Source organism: Hemicordylus capensis, chromosome 13 (genome assembly GCF_027244095.1).
Source record: "Hemicordylus capensis ecotype Gifberg chromosome 13, rHemCap1.1.pri, whole genome shotgun sequence".
Lineage (NCBI taxonomy): Eukaryota > Metazoa > Chordata > Lepidosauria > Squamata > Cordylidae > Hemicordylus > Hemicordylus capensis.
Genome location: NC_069669.1, coordinates 23,613,520 through 23,629,549, shown reverse-complemented (window position 1 = coordinate 23,629,549; position 16,030 = coordinate 23,613,520). Strand labels below are relative to the sequence as shown.

Here is a 16,030-nt window from a genome sequence, read left to right as displayed (position 1 = left end):
CTTGGTTTCAAGCCAGCAATCCTCAGGTGGGGAACAAATTGCATGACTGCAGTAAGAAGAGAGCTCTGAGTGCCCCCATGGTTGGGAACCCTGTTGGCTCTCGAACTGGGGCATCCCTAGAGGAGACGACTGCACTTAGGAACATAGGAAGCTGCCATGTACTGAGTCAGACCCTTGGTCCATCTAGCTCAGTATTGTCTTCACAGGCTGGCAGTGGCTTCTCCCAGGTTGCAGGCAGGAATCTCTCTCAGCCCTATCTTGGAGATGCCGCCAGGGAGGGAACTTGAAACCTTCTGCTCTTCCCAGAGCGGCTCCATCCCCTGAGGGGAATATCTTGCAGTGCTCACACATCAAGTCTCCCATTGATATGCAACCAGGGCAGACCCTGCTTAGCTATGGGGACAAGTCATGCTTGCTACCACAAGACCAGCTCTCCTCTCCTCACTTACCCTGAGAGGATCCCTTGCTCTGTGCAGGGTGGGCTTGGGGCTTGCAGAGTGTCCTTTTCGACTAGGGGCCGGTATCGCAAGCCTGGACAGTTCAGAGGGGAAGCCGAGGAAGCAGCTCCTAGAGGGCTCCTGGGGTGGAGAGCTGGTCTTGAAGTAAGCAGGGTTGACCTTGGTTTGCATTTGGATGGGAGACTACATGCTATGAGTGCTGTAAGATAATTGCCTTTAGGAGACGTGGGGCGGGGGTGGGGTGGGTCGCTCAGTGGCAGAGCATCTGATTTGCATGCAAAAGGTCCCGGATTCACTGTCTGGCAGCACCTCCAGGTAAGAGCGGGAGAGACTCCTGCCTGAAACCCTGGAGAGCTGCTGCTGGCCAGAGTGGCCCATACTGAACTAGATGGACCAGTGGTCTGACTCGGTAGAAGGCACCTTTCTATCTTGTTGGAATGACTCCGGTAGGAGGGAGGTGGTTGCTGAGGGCCTCCTGGTGATGGGGTGTATGTGTGCATTGAAGCCAAATCAACATGTGTGTGTATGTATCACACTTCTATACCGTCTGATAGGTGCATCTCTAATACACACACACACACACACACACACCTATATATATATATATCTATATATCTATATATATAGCTCAAGTGACATATATGCAGGGGTGGCAGAGGTGATATTTGACAGTCTGGAGCTGTCTCCACCTTGGTAGGTGTTGAGCGGCCAGGAGGTGAGTGTCTGTGTTGATTGATGGAGAGGAGCAAGTCCATCCTTCATTGCCCACATCTTGGAAAATCTTTGTCAGCCTCTCAGGGCCGCTGTGGTGATTCCCAGAGTCTGGTCATCAAAAATGCAGTAAGCAGATTTAATTATTAATACCCGTTAGTTATCTGTTAATTTGTCTCTGGGAGTGATGTGAGAGGGGAGTCAATTAGTCACAGTCGACACTCCTTGGAAGCACCCGGAGCCGTGGTCCTTTGCGTCCTGTCATTCTCCAGCATTCTCAGAGATGTGAAATGGCAGTGAGTTCAAGTCGGAAATGCAGCCGTGTGCTGGCTGGACTGGGGCTCGTTAATTTTTAATCAACCTTTATTTGCCATGGCTTGGGAAATGAACTGTTACTAATGGCTAGTCATATGTCAGTCTAATGAATAGGATACAGACTTCCATTACAATAATGAAATTAGCTTGTTTGGAATTCTGTTACATTTCCATGACATACGGCTCCGAGTACTTCAGTCCAGGGCCACTTGCCTGCATTCAGAGACCTCTTTCTTTGATTTATGTAAGGTCTTTAGAGGCAGGGCACCCCAGTCATCATGGGGGTGGTCTGCCTTTGCTTTGTGTTTTCCTCCTTTTGAAAGGGCCTGGGGCACTTGTCTCTCTCCAGGGGATGCTCACTCCAAGTCTGTCTCACTCTCTCTCTCTCTGGTGGATACCAGAACATCCACCACCCCAAGACTGAAGATGTGCAAAGGTCAGAGGAGCAGAGAGGCCACAAGCCAGGCCCACAAATGCTGGCCATCGGTGCCTCTCAGGGGAGGCGTGCCCAGAGTGCCTTTCGGCAACGTCTGCCTGCCACTCCCCAGAGATGGAATACCGGTGCTGCGCTGGCAGCTTTCTCTGTGTCAACACTCCTCCTCCCTTATTCCTACCCGCAAACAGTGAGAGTAAAATTGCCCTCGGTTTTGCGCAGAGGAAAGGGGAGGGAGGGAGTCAAGGTCAGGGTAACGGCGGATGGACAAATGGCTGTACTCCCTCCATGGAGTAGTCTTGGGAGACCATTCCTCTGCCTACTGCTGATTCAATTCCTCTGACAACACTGAAGAAATTGTGGAGTAGTTCTTGTGTGTTTAAAACCCTTTAAAGCTTTTAAAAGACCATTGCAACTGTGGCCCTGGCAGGACGACCAAAACAGGAGCCTGCCCTGGAAGTCTCGCAGTGGGGTCACCTGTTAATCCTCTCTAGGGGTGTAGACCTTGTAAAAATCACGATGAGCATTTGCCCACCCCCCACCCCCACCCCCCGGATGGTACTGACCACCTCAGCTAGTCTGGGTACAAAGGGTGTCCTGCTCCCCTGAGTTCTGGGAGGCAGTGAAGCAAGGCGGGCTGGATTCCAGCACCATGGACAGCTTCATGGGCCAAATTGCTCCCAGGGCAATAGTTTGTTGGTTTGCTTGGTTTTGGTTTTTTTACATTTGTATCCTGCTCTCCCTCCAAGGAGCCTAGAGTGCTGTACATAATTAAGTTTCTCCTCACAACAACCCTGTGGGGTAGGTTAGGCTGAGAGATGTGGGACTGGCCCAGAGTCACCCAGCAAGTCTCATGGCTGAATGGGGATTTGAATTCGGGTCTCCCTGGTCGTAGTCCAACACTCTAACCACAACACCATGCTGGCTCCTCAGCCTACAGCACCCAGTATTCCCAGGTGGTCTCCCATCCAAGTACTAACCAGGCCTGACCCTGCTTAGCTTCCAAGATCAGACGAGATTGGCGCGTTCAGGGTAGTATGGTGCCGCAACATATCTGCTAAGTGTGCTTCTGTCAGCAGGCTGCCATTCACATTTCCGATGCTGTATTTTGGATTTTATCGCTGCAATTTAATGTTATAACATTGTATGTCTGTTGCACAAAAGTAGCTATATTTTTCCATTTTTTAGGATGGTTACAACGCTGTTTCGGTGTTGTGGGGGGTGTGGACAGTTAAATCTGTGCGGATGATAATTTATCAATATAAAGCCCCTCTCCATTTTAGAAATATAGATTTTTTTTATTTTTTTGCTGGGGTTGTGAAAAACTTTACTCCTTGGTTTCCCCCCAAGTGATCTGCAAGGCTGGAAATGTGCTCCCTGCAGAAGCGCAGAGATGCCTGGGGCTGCCCTCCTCCTGCTCGGCCATCCCATTGTTCCTGCAGTCAGCAGCCCTGATGAGGTTTTTGCACACGGCAGTCTCCCCCCGCGCGCCGCCCATGAGCTTGCAAGCAAGTTCTGTAGTGCAGCCTTGCCTGCCTGCCCCCCCCTCCCGCCTCCGGGCATTTGCATCCCCTTCTCTCACCCATTCTTGCACACAGTTCTAATAATAATAATAATGTTGGTGGTGGGGAGGGGGGGAGGACCCTCTTGCTTTGCATGTGCAGCAGCTAGAGCAGGGCTGCTCAACTTTGGACCTCTTGCAGATGTTGGCCTACAACTCCCATAATTCCTGGCAATTGGCCACTGTGGCTGGGGATTATGGGAATTGTAGTCCGAAAACAGTTGGGGGGCCTAAGCTGAGCAGGCCTGAGCTAGAGAGAGGAAAAAGACGCGCCCTTGGGGGCGAAGCAGGGCTGTGTGTGTGGGTGTGTGTGCATGCATCTCTCCTTCAGAGAGCAAAAAGGAGATGCAAACTTCTCAACACTGACCTGGAACTCTGCAGCTGCCAGTGCAGTTTCTGTTGGGGGTGCAGCACACAATATGAATGGTTCCTGCTGGAAAATCGCATCATTCCACGGACTGTGCAACAAAGAGCTTCCATCCTGCCAAGCTGGAGCATTTTACACCATCCCAACCACTGTGGAGCATGTGATCTGGAAAGCGCCCGTCCGGCAGCTACTTGTGCACTGGCTGAGATGTTAAATTCCTCTGAGCCCATTCCAGAAGAGTGAAACTTCAGGGGAGAAGGTCTTCCGGCCTGGGGCCGGCACGGACGGCTCTTCCTCTCTGCCTGTTGCTGGTGCCGGCATGCAGCTCTCAGGGCAATCTGAAGAAGAATTTCAGAATTCTTCCCATGGAGAAACTGAAATGTGAAGAGAAATGTCTGGGTTCCTCCAAGGAGGCGCTGAATTAGAAGAGAAAACCCAGGGTTCCTCCCCAAAACAAATACTGGGTAATTTCCTTAGCTGGTTTCTCCAAATCTAGAGGGTTTGCCTGGGTTGAGGCGTGCTCATCCGGCAAGCTGGAGCCCACTGGGTCCTGACACTCACTTGCCCCTCTTGGTTACCAAATCCTCGTCCTTTTTGCTAGCCAGGGCTTCAGTGGAGTCGGCTAAATATTCAAAAGATCCGGGCCATAGGCCCACACCCCTCTTTTGAGAATTAAACTACTACTTACAATAATGCTGTAATTATTTAATTGACATTTTAATTGTTGTCTTAACTGCTGTTTTTAAAGTTTTGTCAACTGCCTGGAGACTGGTTGTTTGAGGTGGTGTCGAAATTTAATGATACATAAACAAACGGTGTGGTGAGTGTTGGCTTTAAAGAGGTCAAGTAATCCCACTATGTGATGATGCCTGCTGAAATATATTCCTCCTGTTTTAGAAAAAGCAGTCTATAAATATATTAAATAAAATACATTATTGTTATGATATATTATCCGTGTGTTTTTCCTTTAGAAAGGAAAGACTGTGCTTTTCCAACTAAAGCACTCTGACAACAGAGACAAGTGCTAAAAGTATCAAAATATTTAAAACCCATTCAGTTCAGGGCAGAACAGCAAAAGGCATCCCAAAGAGATACTGTGCGCCTTTTTAATTGATCCAAAGGTTGTTAAGCCATGAAGCTGACCAAGAGGCCAGCGAAGACCTGCAGCCCAGCTTTCCATCACCCCAGCAGTTAGAGCTGGCCACATTTGGAGAATGGCAGCACGTTTGTTTGTTTGTTTAACTAGGGAGTGGAGTTGAATGGAGTCCTGCAGCAGATGCTGCCGTGTGTAATGTCATAAAGAAGAGTCTTTATGGGACCCGACAGGCAAACTCTACTTTCGGCTAGCAGATGGTGAAATATTAAAGTGGCAGTGTGGTAATTTAGCTGACAGAGTCCTCTGGACCTTGACCAGGTAGAACAGAACCATGAATCATCCTTGTCCGGGAAGTGTTGGGTGACTCCATGGTCTTGCAGCACAGGCTATTTTAAATACACTGTGCAATTCAAGCCAGGGACCCAAAGTGTTTCCACTTGGTTTTGCCAACGGATCTGGCCCTGGAACGCTGTCTCAGAAACATAAGAACAGCCCTGCTGGATCAGGCCCAAGGAGGCCCATCTAGTCCAGCATCCTGTTTCGCACAGTGGCCCACCAGATGCCGCTGGAAGCCACAGACAGGAGTTGAGGGCGTGCCCTCCCTCCTGCCATTACTCCCCTGCAACTGGTTCTCAGAGGCATCCTGCCTTTTGAGACTGGAGGTGGCCCACAGCCCTCCGACTAGTAGCCATTGATAGACCTCTCCTCCATGAAGTCATCCAAACCCCTCTTAAAGCCATCCAGGTTGTTGGCCGTCACCACATCCTGTGGCAGAGAGTTCCACAAGTGGATCACGCGTTGTGTGAAAAAGCACTTCCATTTGTTGGTCCTAGACCTCCTGGCAATCAATTTCATGGAGTGACCCCTGGTTCTAGTGTTGTGTGAGAGGGAAAAGAATCTCTCTCTCTCCACTTTCTCCACACCATGCATGATTTTATAGACCTCTATCACGTCACCCCGCAGTCGTCTTTTTTCTAAACTAAAAAGCCCCAGGTGTTGTAGTCTTGCCTCGTAAGAAAGGTGCTCTAGGCCCCTGATCATCTTGGTTGCCCTCTTCTGTACCTTCTCCAGTTCAACAATGTCCTTTTTAAGATGTGGTGACCAGAACTGTACGCAGTACTCCCAAGTGTGGTCGCACCATAGTTTTGTATAAGGGCATTATAATGTTAGCCATTTTATTTTCAATCCCCTTCCTAATGATCCCTAGCATGGAATTGGCCTTTTTCACAGCTGCCGCACATTGAGTCAACACTTTCAACAAGCTGACCACCATGACCCCAAGATACCTCTCCTGGTCAGTCGGATCCCATCAACGTATACTTGAAGTTGGGGGTTTTCATCCTAATGTGCATCACTTTACACTTGCTAAAACTGAACCACATTTGCCACTTTGTCACCCACTCCCCCAGTTTGGAGAGATCCTTTTGGAGCTGCTCACAATCCGTTTTGGATTTCACTACCCGGAAGAGTTTGGTATCATCTGCAAATCTGGCCACCTCACTGCTTACCCCTGCTTCTAGATCATTTATGAATAAATTAAAAAGCACCGGTCCCAGTACAGATCCCTGGGGGACCCCACTTCTTACTTCCCTCCATTGTGAAAACTCTCCATTTGTATCTACCCTCTGTTTCCTGTCTTTCAACCAGTTAGCAATCCACACATGTACTTGTCCCCTTATCCCATGACCGCTAAGTTTCCTCAGGAGTCTTTTGGAAGTCCAGGTAGACTATGTCAACTGGATCACCTTGATCCGCACACTCAATGACACTCTCAAAGAAGTCCAAAAGGTTGGTGAGGCAAGATTTACCTTTGCGGAAGCCATGCTGGCTCACTCCCAGCAGGGCCTGTTCTTCTAGGTGCTTTACAATTTTATCCTTGAGGATGCTTTCCCTCCTGTGCTGTTGTCGCCACCGCAAATCCAGCATAAACGAAAATTAGCTCTGTCATAAGCCACCTAATGGCACAGAGGGGAAATTCCCTTGCTTAGGGAACAAGAGGTTGCTGGTTCGAATCCCCGCTGGTATGTTCCCCAGACTCTGGGAAACCCCTATATCAGGCAGCAGCAATATGGGAAGATGCTGACAGCCACAGGGCCCTGTGGCCTCCAGGAGTCGACACCAACTCAACGGCACAACTTCACTTCACTTCCGTAATACAGAAGTATTTTTCCACACTGTGAGCATAAGAATATAGGAAATTACCTGATGCTGAATCAGACTCTTGGTTCATCTTGCTTCGCATTGTCTACACTCATGTTCTTCGTTGCAAGGCTGAGGGCCAATGACAGCCCACATCAACCCTAGGTGTGAACCCCCCACCCCACACACAATTGTTTATTGGGCCTGTTTATTGAGCCCCCCCCCTCCAAGCACTGCACATGTGGATGGTCCTCTCTGCATAGTGCCAGGGAGGCTGTGCAGAGTATTCAGCTTTGGCTGAAGCTTCACACAGGCCCAGTGAGTCAACACTGAGTCAGGGAGCCGCTCTTAGGGTTGAAGGGGCTGCCCCTGGTCCCCGGGCCTTGCTGCCATGGAGAACATTGCTTTAGGAGGTCCCTTTGCATTTCTGATCACGGCGGACACTTTTGAAAGAGGCCGCTAATGAACAGAAAGTTACAACGAGTGGGTTTGCAACTGGCCTCCCTTGGGCTCAGGGAAAGGGCCCTTGCGTCCACCTGGGCAATGCCCTCCTGCAGTGGCTCATCAGCCAGGATGCCAGCCCTGCAAAATGACAGAGCAGCAAGCTAAGATTCAGCAGGCAATAGGGCAAGTTGCTATTTTAGTCAATGCATTTACCTGGCGGGGGAGAGACTGCCAAAAACTATCCAGTCCTATGAGCAATAAACCAGATTCAGAGCTTTAAGTAGAGACCTACCCTGGAGAAAATGTCTGACCTGAATTTCTGGAGCTCTCCTCAGAGAGAGAGAGAGAGGAGGTTCAGGACACATGAGTGGAACGGAAGCTGTGAAATATTGCTGCCTTCAGAAGAAAGCAGGCTTGAACGTCCAGGGGCGCAGCAAGGTTGAAGTGCCTCCCCCCCCACACACTGTCTCCTCCCCTCCCACCGCCTCCTGCCCCTGTCCTTGCTGCAGAAGACCTGTATGGGCCTGGTGGGACATGGAACCTTCTCGACACCCCCTTTCTCTCACTCCGATGCAAACAGTAGCCCACAGCTTGTCTCAGGAGCCAACTACTTGCCATTGGGTGGGAGGGGAGAGTGACGTGTGGGCTGTTGACTAGATAGTGGACCCGCCCCCGCCCCCTTCATGGGCCCAGTGACTTTATCCCCTCATTCTTCAGTTATAGCTAAGCCCCTGCTAAGGTTGCAAATAGACACCATCAGTTAAGAACATAAGGAGAGCCCTGCTGGATCAGCCCCAAGGAGGCCCATCTAGTCCAGCATCCTGTTTCCCACAGTGGCCCACCAGATGCCTCCTGCCCCCACAGGCAGGAGTTGAGGGCAGGCCCTCTCTCCTGCTGTTACTCCCCTGCAGCTGGTATACAGAGGCATCTTGCCTCTGAGCCTGGAGGTGGCCTTTAGCCATCAAGACTAATAGCCACTAATAGACCTGTCCACGAATTTTCCTAAGATCCAATTAAAGCCATCCAAGCTAGTGGCCATCACCACATCATGTGGCAGAGAGTTCCACAGATTAAGAAAAATCTATGAGAGAAGTACTTCTTTTTGTTGGTTCTAAACTTTCAGGAAATCAGTTTCATGGGATGACCCCTGTTCTAGTGTTGTGAGACAGGAAAAAGAACTTCTCTGTCTCTATTCACTCCACACCATGCTGAATTTTAAAGACCTCTATCTTGTCTCCCCTTGGTCGCCTTATTTCTAAACTGAAAAGCCCCAGATGTTGTAGCCTTGTCTCATAAGGAAGGTGCCAGTATTTGACATACTGGGTGATAATTCTGAGTGGACAAAAACTGAGGCGTGGGGCTGTTGCCCCAAACAGAGGCGGAGGGGCCGGAGGGGCAGTGGAGGCTTGAGAAGGGGGAGGCAGCGCCAAAGCAGGAGGTTCTGGGAGGGCTGTGGTGGGGGTTGCTCCTCTGCTTCAGTCATCCCTGCAGGGCCCGGGCGGCTCAGACAGACAGGACAGGAGGGCCAGGCCCTCTGGGGGCAGCCCACTTGCCTGTCGCTCTGGGGCCTGCAGTGGAGCGCCAAGGCAGGCCTGGCACATCACTCCCGAAAGGCTGCTGCCTGCCGACCCCTGGACTCTGCAGGCAGGCCCCCGTCCATCTGTGCACAATGGAGCCCGACTAGCAGCCTGTGTGGTTGCTGGGTGGAGGTATGTGGAGAATAAACCATCTGGGAAACTTCCCTGGAAACGTCCCTTGGGACAGGAACTCCAGGGATTTGGAAAACATGCCGGGTTATCCTTGAATTATCCTGATTCCAGAGAGAATTGCATTTCCTGCCCGGGAGAAACCCTGGAATTCAGAGAGCATTTCCAGGCGGGTGAAATTCCCCCCCCCACCCCACCCCCCTGGTTCCTCCGCCCTTCTGGCTTGCATCCCAGCACTGTGGGGACTCGTGCAGATCGGTCCAGCAATCATTAGCACTGATCCTCGATCACTTTGAAGTGCTGTGGAAATGATGCTCTTTAGAAGAGCCCAAACCCCATCATGAAACAGATGATGTGTCAAGGTGGTAATTGGACCAAGACTCCACGCTTGCTTGTTTAGAAGAAAAACGAGGCATCTCTTAATGACAGGCAGGCAGACTCCCAGACAAGTGTGTCAATTTCCACGATTTGGCAGATCCTGCGCACGTAATGAAGCAAAAATGCTGTGGTCAAAATGTGATTGAAAAGACACTGATTTCCACAAATACATTTGAGAGCGGGCAATCATGTCTGTTAGCATAGGGGGTGCAGGTCCCTGACAGACACCAGGATCGCTTCCTCACACCTCCAGATGAATGGAGCCGCAGTGGCAGAGGGAGAGAGGCTGCAGCAGCTCAGTCATTCATCCTGCGCTGTCTGCAGCTTTCCCTCCTTTCCAGAGGCCTTGGGGACGCTCACGGGGTGATCCCATTTTGGCATAGCTGGGGGAGCAAGGGCAGCAGCGGGCACATCATCTGCGTCCTCCAAGAGGGTTTGGGAGCAGCTGGGCAAGAGTGAGTTTCCACCACTTGCTCACAGCACCAGCTTCGCACTTGGACAGTGCTGTATTGCCCCATGGCAGCGGAATGGCTTTGTTTGGGGCTGAGATCATTTGGTGAGGGGCCACCCTTGCTCAGGGGCAGAGACACTTCCATGGTGCATTGTTGGAGCTCCGGGGGGGACAGGGTGACACATTGTGATGCATCCCACCCCCGGACCCCCGAGCTGCCGGGCAAGCTGCCAGTCATCTGGCCAGGTGAGCCTCCTGCCCGGGGGAGGGAGGCTAATCATCTGCAGGGAGGGGAAGTGAAACCCTCTCTCCCCGCAGCAGACCTCCCCGGAGCCCTCCTCACCCTGGGGGCCCCCAAGTCGTCTTTAGTCTGTCCTGGGTGGTTGGTTGTGCCCTCAGAAACCTCTGTGTTAAAAAGTGATGCTTAACGCGTAGTGGGGAGGCCTCCAAAGGCCTTCAGGCCCAGGCTCCAGAATTACCTAGGGGCACCTCTGTCTCCCGCTGAGCTACCGGTATATCGTACAGCACTCAGACGGAGTCACCCATCCAAACCAGGAGGGACCCTGTTTAGCACAGGGGGACACGCCACCCTCACTACTGCCAGACCAGATCTCCTCCTCAGATCAGATGAGCTGGTTTGGGGAGTGGTTTTCCTTATTGGCTTCTAATTTACAGCAGAAAAGTCAGCTAGTTTAGAGCACTTTCACACACACACACACACACACACACACACACACACACACACACACCCGCCCGCCGAAGACCAAGGCCATTTGCACCAGAACATGGACAGGGCAACTTCCATCTCTGGCTTGTGAGCTGGAACTGCTGCTGTTGTCACACAGTTAACGCCATACCACGAAGGGCCCAGGTGCTTCTAACCGTGTTGCCCTCACACACACACTGAAGGGTTGCCTGTGCAATGTTCAGGAGCCAGTGGCATCTGTGGAGCGTGGCCGCCTCCTCTGCGGCCAGCGACCTTATCCTGGAGCTCAAGAGCCATTCGTCGCTGCAGCCTGGACTGGCAGCGGCTGGGGCCAACCAGCCAAAGGAGGCGCAGCCACCACCGGTTCCCAGCAGCCACCTCACCAGTCCGCCTCCCCCCTCCTGCCCCAATGACTCATTGACCAGCCCGCACGGCTTGACCTGACCAATGGCCAGCCTGCTCTTGCTAGCAGCGGGGTGGGACGGGCTTAGAGGTTGTTGTGCAGCATTTATGCAGCATCCTTGCTGGGCTGCGGCTTAGCGGCACAAGTGCAGCCAGCCCACCCACCCAGGCGGGATGACTTGGGCAGTGACGTTTGGGACTTATTTCTGCAGGGTTGGTCTCTGTGGCAGGTGATGAGTTGATGCTGATGGCTGAGGTCTGTTACTGTTCTGAGCTCCTGGGGGCAGGTGGGCGGTGGATGCCTGAGTGTAGAAATGAAAGGCAGGAGATTCCTCACAGATAAACCCCTGGTGGGGAGGGATGGGGGTCTGGGATGGGGCCCCATAAATCCAGCTGTTTTCAATCCCTTCTGCCGTCACCCTCTTTGGAATGAAAACGAGTTCAACCCAGTGTGGATTTCAGCCCACTTCTGAGACAAATGGCTTAAGAACAGCCACAGAAGAAAACCCCAACACTTCCCAGTGATGTGACTAGCACACATCTAGGTGGCAGTCTGACAACAGGCATTTCACACCACCACCAAACCCTGCTGGAGGAAAGCTGGCTGGATGTTTTGTAGAGTTCGGGAAGTAAAGGAAGGAAGGAAGGAAGGAAGGAAGGATTCATATATGATAAAGACAACCACTTTCTGTAAGCAGCCTAATGCTCTTTTTGTCAAGCAACTTATTTGAAATAACATGTTTTTACAGACACACTGTATCGGTACATATATGAGCATTGTTAACATAAAGTGGGAAATAAGGATGCAAATGGAAATGATTCCAAAGTGAACATGCACAAATGCAGGAATAAAAGTTGTTACTGTGGATATAATCGTAGTTATATACCACTTGTCAACAAAGAAGTCATCCAAAAGATATACATAGCAAAAAGCATAAGCAATGGCTCCCTGTCCCCAAAGGGCTCACAGTCTAGAACTCACGCGCACTGCCACACACACACACTGCCACACCACCGGCAATGATGAGTCCTGAGCACGCTCCAAATTGCTCAGTTCCAAGCTAACCAAACACTGACACTGTCAGGTGGGGCCATGCCAAGAGGGGACCCTCCCCACTATCATGTCAGATGGGGCTGGTCGGAGGCCCGGTAGGCCTGCTGGGCCAGCCCTGCCCTGCCCTCTTCATGACATGCAGAACTCCCTCCGACAATGGCCGGCAAAGGGCGTGGCCATCCGCCAGGTCTGTCAGAGCAACCCAGCTGCATAGTCCTGAAGCGATGATAGCAATGCTCCATCGCCCTATTCACAAGTTAGGGTCAACATTTGTATGACTTTTGTCATTTGTATGATCAGCTACAGATCTGTACCCAGATGCATCTATCTGGAATCCAAGAAAAGTGGAATTCTGGGCATAGAGAAGCTCCTGAGCCACAATGGAGTGAGGGAAATACACACAGGGACAGTTCTTTAGTCGACTGACAGATACTAAGAGGGAACATAGGTGATAGCGTTGCTCCAATTACAGCTTGCTTTGTCCCTACCCACAGATGAGTAGGGTACAGTTGCAGTCACTTTTGCATGAAGGGGAAGGTTAAGGTGGGGTTAGGCAACAATGAACAAATTGTACTCTCTCCACGGAATACTCTTTGGAGGACATTCCTGCCAATTGTGATTCCTCTGAAAAAAATCAAGAAAATTGTCCCTTTCTGGAGGTAAATAGCCTTAAAACAGTGATGCATATGCTGGTGACCGCCAGGCTTGACCACTGTAATGTACTCTACGTGGGGCTGCCTTTGTGCATAGTTCAAAAACTACAACTACAGAATGCGGCAGCCAGGTTGGTCTCTGGGACAACAGAAAGGGACCGTATAATACAGATTCTGAAAGAACTGCACTGGCTGCTGTTATATTTCCAAGAGTAATACAAAGTGCTGCTCATTACCTATAAAGCCCTGAAAGGCCTGAGTTTGGGTATTTAAGAGACTGCCTTCTTTGTCATGGACCCTGGCACCTATTAAGATCAACTGGAGAGGTCTGGTTACAGTTGCCACCGGCTTGTCTGGGGGTAACTGGGGGCCGGGCCTTCTCTGTGGCTGTATCAGGGCTTTGGAATGTCCTCCCTGTCAAAACAAGAACTTCTCCATCTCTGATTACTTTTAAAAAGACCCTTAAGACACTGTTTCCTCAGTCTTAGTTAAAATTAATTGTAAACTGTCTAGTGTTTTTTATCCTGTGGAATTATTTTAATAGTTTCACTTTGTGAATTGTGTTTTGTTTATTTTTATTATTATCTATATATATAATTCTCCTGGGTGTGCCCAAGAAAAATGCGTCCCGGCAGCCCAGCTGATTGGCTGAGCTGCGGGGGCGCCTGATTGGCTGGCGCATCCAGGAGAACAGCGGCGACGGGGACAGGCCAAGGAGCCGAGGCGGCAGACCTGGCCGGGCGAGGCGAGGAGGCGGCAGGGGAAGCCGGGCTAGGCAGCGGCGGGCCCAGCCGGAGGAGGCGGCGGGCTCGGCCGGGAGGAAGCGGCGGGCCCGGGGGAAGCCGGAGGAGGCGGCGGGCTCGGCTGGAGGCGGCGGCGGGGGAAGCCAGGAGAGGCGGCGGCGGGCCCGGCTAGCGGCGGGCCCGGCCGGAGCTGCGGGCGGCGGCAGTGGGCTTGGGCAGAGCCCAACTAGAGGCACAGATGCTCTGTGCCCGGGCCCACTAGTTATTATTATTATTTTTACATTTATATCCCTCTCTTCCTCCAAGGAGCCCAGAGCGGTGTACTACATACTTGAGCTTCTCTTTCACAACAACCCTGTGAAGTAGGTTAGGCTGAGAGAGACGTGACTGGCCCAGAGTCACCCAGCTAGTTTTCATGGCTGAATGGGGATTTGAACTCAGGTCTTCCTGGTCCTAGTCCAGCACTCTAACCACTACACCACGCTGGCTCTCTTAATTTTTATATTTTAACTTGTATTATATACCCCACTGAGAGATGTATATACCAGGCAGTATATAAATATGATAAATAAATACATAAATATAAATGATAAATACATAAATATAAATGATAAGTCACAAATCCTGCCATTCAATGCTGCTTCACTCTGCAAGCTCACCATTGCAGTCTGAATTCATCTTGTGGACTGCCTGATACGCTGATGGAGGAAAATCCTCCCAGCTTCACCACGGCTGGTCAGCATTCCACTTTTTCTATGTCAAGATGTTGATGGAGAAGAGAACTGATGGATGGCCTAATAGAAAGCCCTATTGCAAAGTAGATACCAGTACAAATGGTGGTCTTTAGTGGCCATTTATCTTTCAAGAATGGAATAACTTTCCTTTTTTTGGCACATTATGTTCTTTGTCTGGATTTATCACCCAACAGCGATGTGTTCCATGGCATTGTGAGCAGAGCACAGCTTGAGGAAAAGATACTTTTCCACAGCATCAGAGTCTTAGTTTGCTTTCTATTAAAAACTAAATTTGGGATGTTTCCAAAAATTCTCCATGGACTTTGGAATTTCAAGTGACCTGGCCTTATTTTCAAAGTGGAACTGGTGTGTTGGGAATCCACTCTTGCTTCATTTTTAAAGGGCTGAATAAAAAAAATGCATACTCAGTATGCAGAGACCACAAAATTTAGAGGATGATTTATTAGGTCAACATGTTTCAAATGTTACAACTCTTCCTCTGGGGCAACTGATTTAGTTCATTCAAAAGAGAACCAGAACTGCCTTCCACATCATCTCAGTCAGACATTCATGTGGCTCCTAACCTTATATCCTTTAGATATCAAGTTAATGCTATTCTCTCAAGCTTTTGGAGCAGAATAATATAATCTTTTTGCTCCTTGCTGCTTGCCTATTTTGCTATCGGTGATTCTGCAGTCTTGTTTCAGAATGTTTTAGCTGCCGTGGGATTTTAGGTGACATTGCTTTAAGTTGGATTTTAATCGCTTTTGCTGACCATGAGGTGGAAGGGAATATATGGCCCACCCCATAAGGGAGCCAGCCCACAAGGTATGGGAGCATGTTTCAGCACCACAGACAGCTCCCGGGGACAGGTTGTTCTGGCAGCGGTCAAAGGCAGGCAAAGTTCTCAAATATGTTTGAGTTCAGACTGTCCCTCCTGGACTCTGATGCTCTGCCTGAAGTGTGAAAGCCTCAAAGGGGCAGCGTTCTGGAGCCTGGCAGTCTTCCTCCTCCCAACTTGATTCTGCCTAGCCTGTTGCTGGTGTGACATGTAGATATCAGGGAATGCGAAGAGGTCTGGAAGAGGTCAGCTGCTCTGGGGGTTCAGGTTCTGAGGATGCTGGTGTTTTTTTGAGGGGGGGCCTCACTCTGAAACTCTTTCAGGCTTTGACTCCGTTTCAGGACTCAAGGCTGGGTCCAGGGCTGGTCCTGCTTCCTCTGGGTCAGACTCAAGTTGTAGATAAAACAGAGAGTATCAGATGAAGGTTCCCAGTGCTTAGATTATTGTGTGTATGCTTGTGCATGCTTGTGCATGTGTGTGTCCATGGGGGGTCAGCAGCTGAGGATGATCAGGAGCTGCTGGAACGAAGGCAGAAAGAGTGACGCCTTTGAGCCACCGGAGGGTTTTTATGTGCCGTCCCTGTATGAGAGGCTTGGGGCTCTTCAGCGGCACATCCTCTTCCACAGAGGGGCCATTTAATAAGGCGGACAGTTCAAACCGGCAGATGAACAGAATCATGGTGGCTTGAGTGGTGGGGCAATCTAAATATTTAATAGTAATAATTGACTTTCATGGCCATCGAGCAGAAATTCAGACTGCAATTTGTAACCCTGACGTCTGCAAATGGCAAACTGTGTCTGAGATTACATCTCTCCTGTCATCCAAATCTCTGCCTACG

General features: G+C 50.5%; 1 pseudogene; it reads right to left on the bottom strand.

Moving 5' to 3' along the window:
* Nucleotides 1-2,848: 2,848 nt before the first annotated feature.
* Nucleotides 2,849-2,968, bottom strand: LOC128336866 (uncharacterized; annotated as a pseudogene).
* Between the last annotated feature and the right edge of the window lie 13,062 nt (nucleotides 2,969-16,030).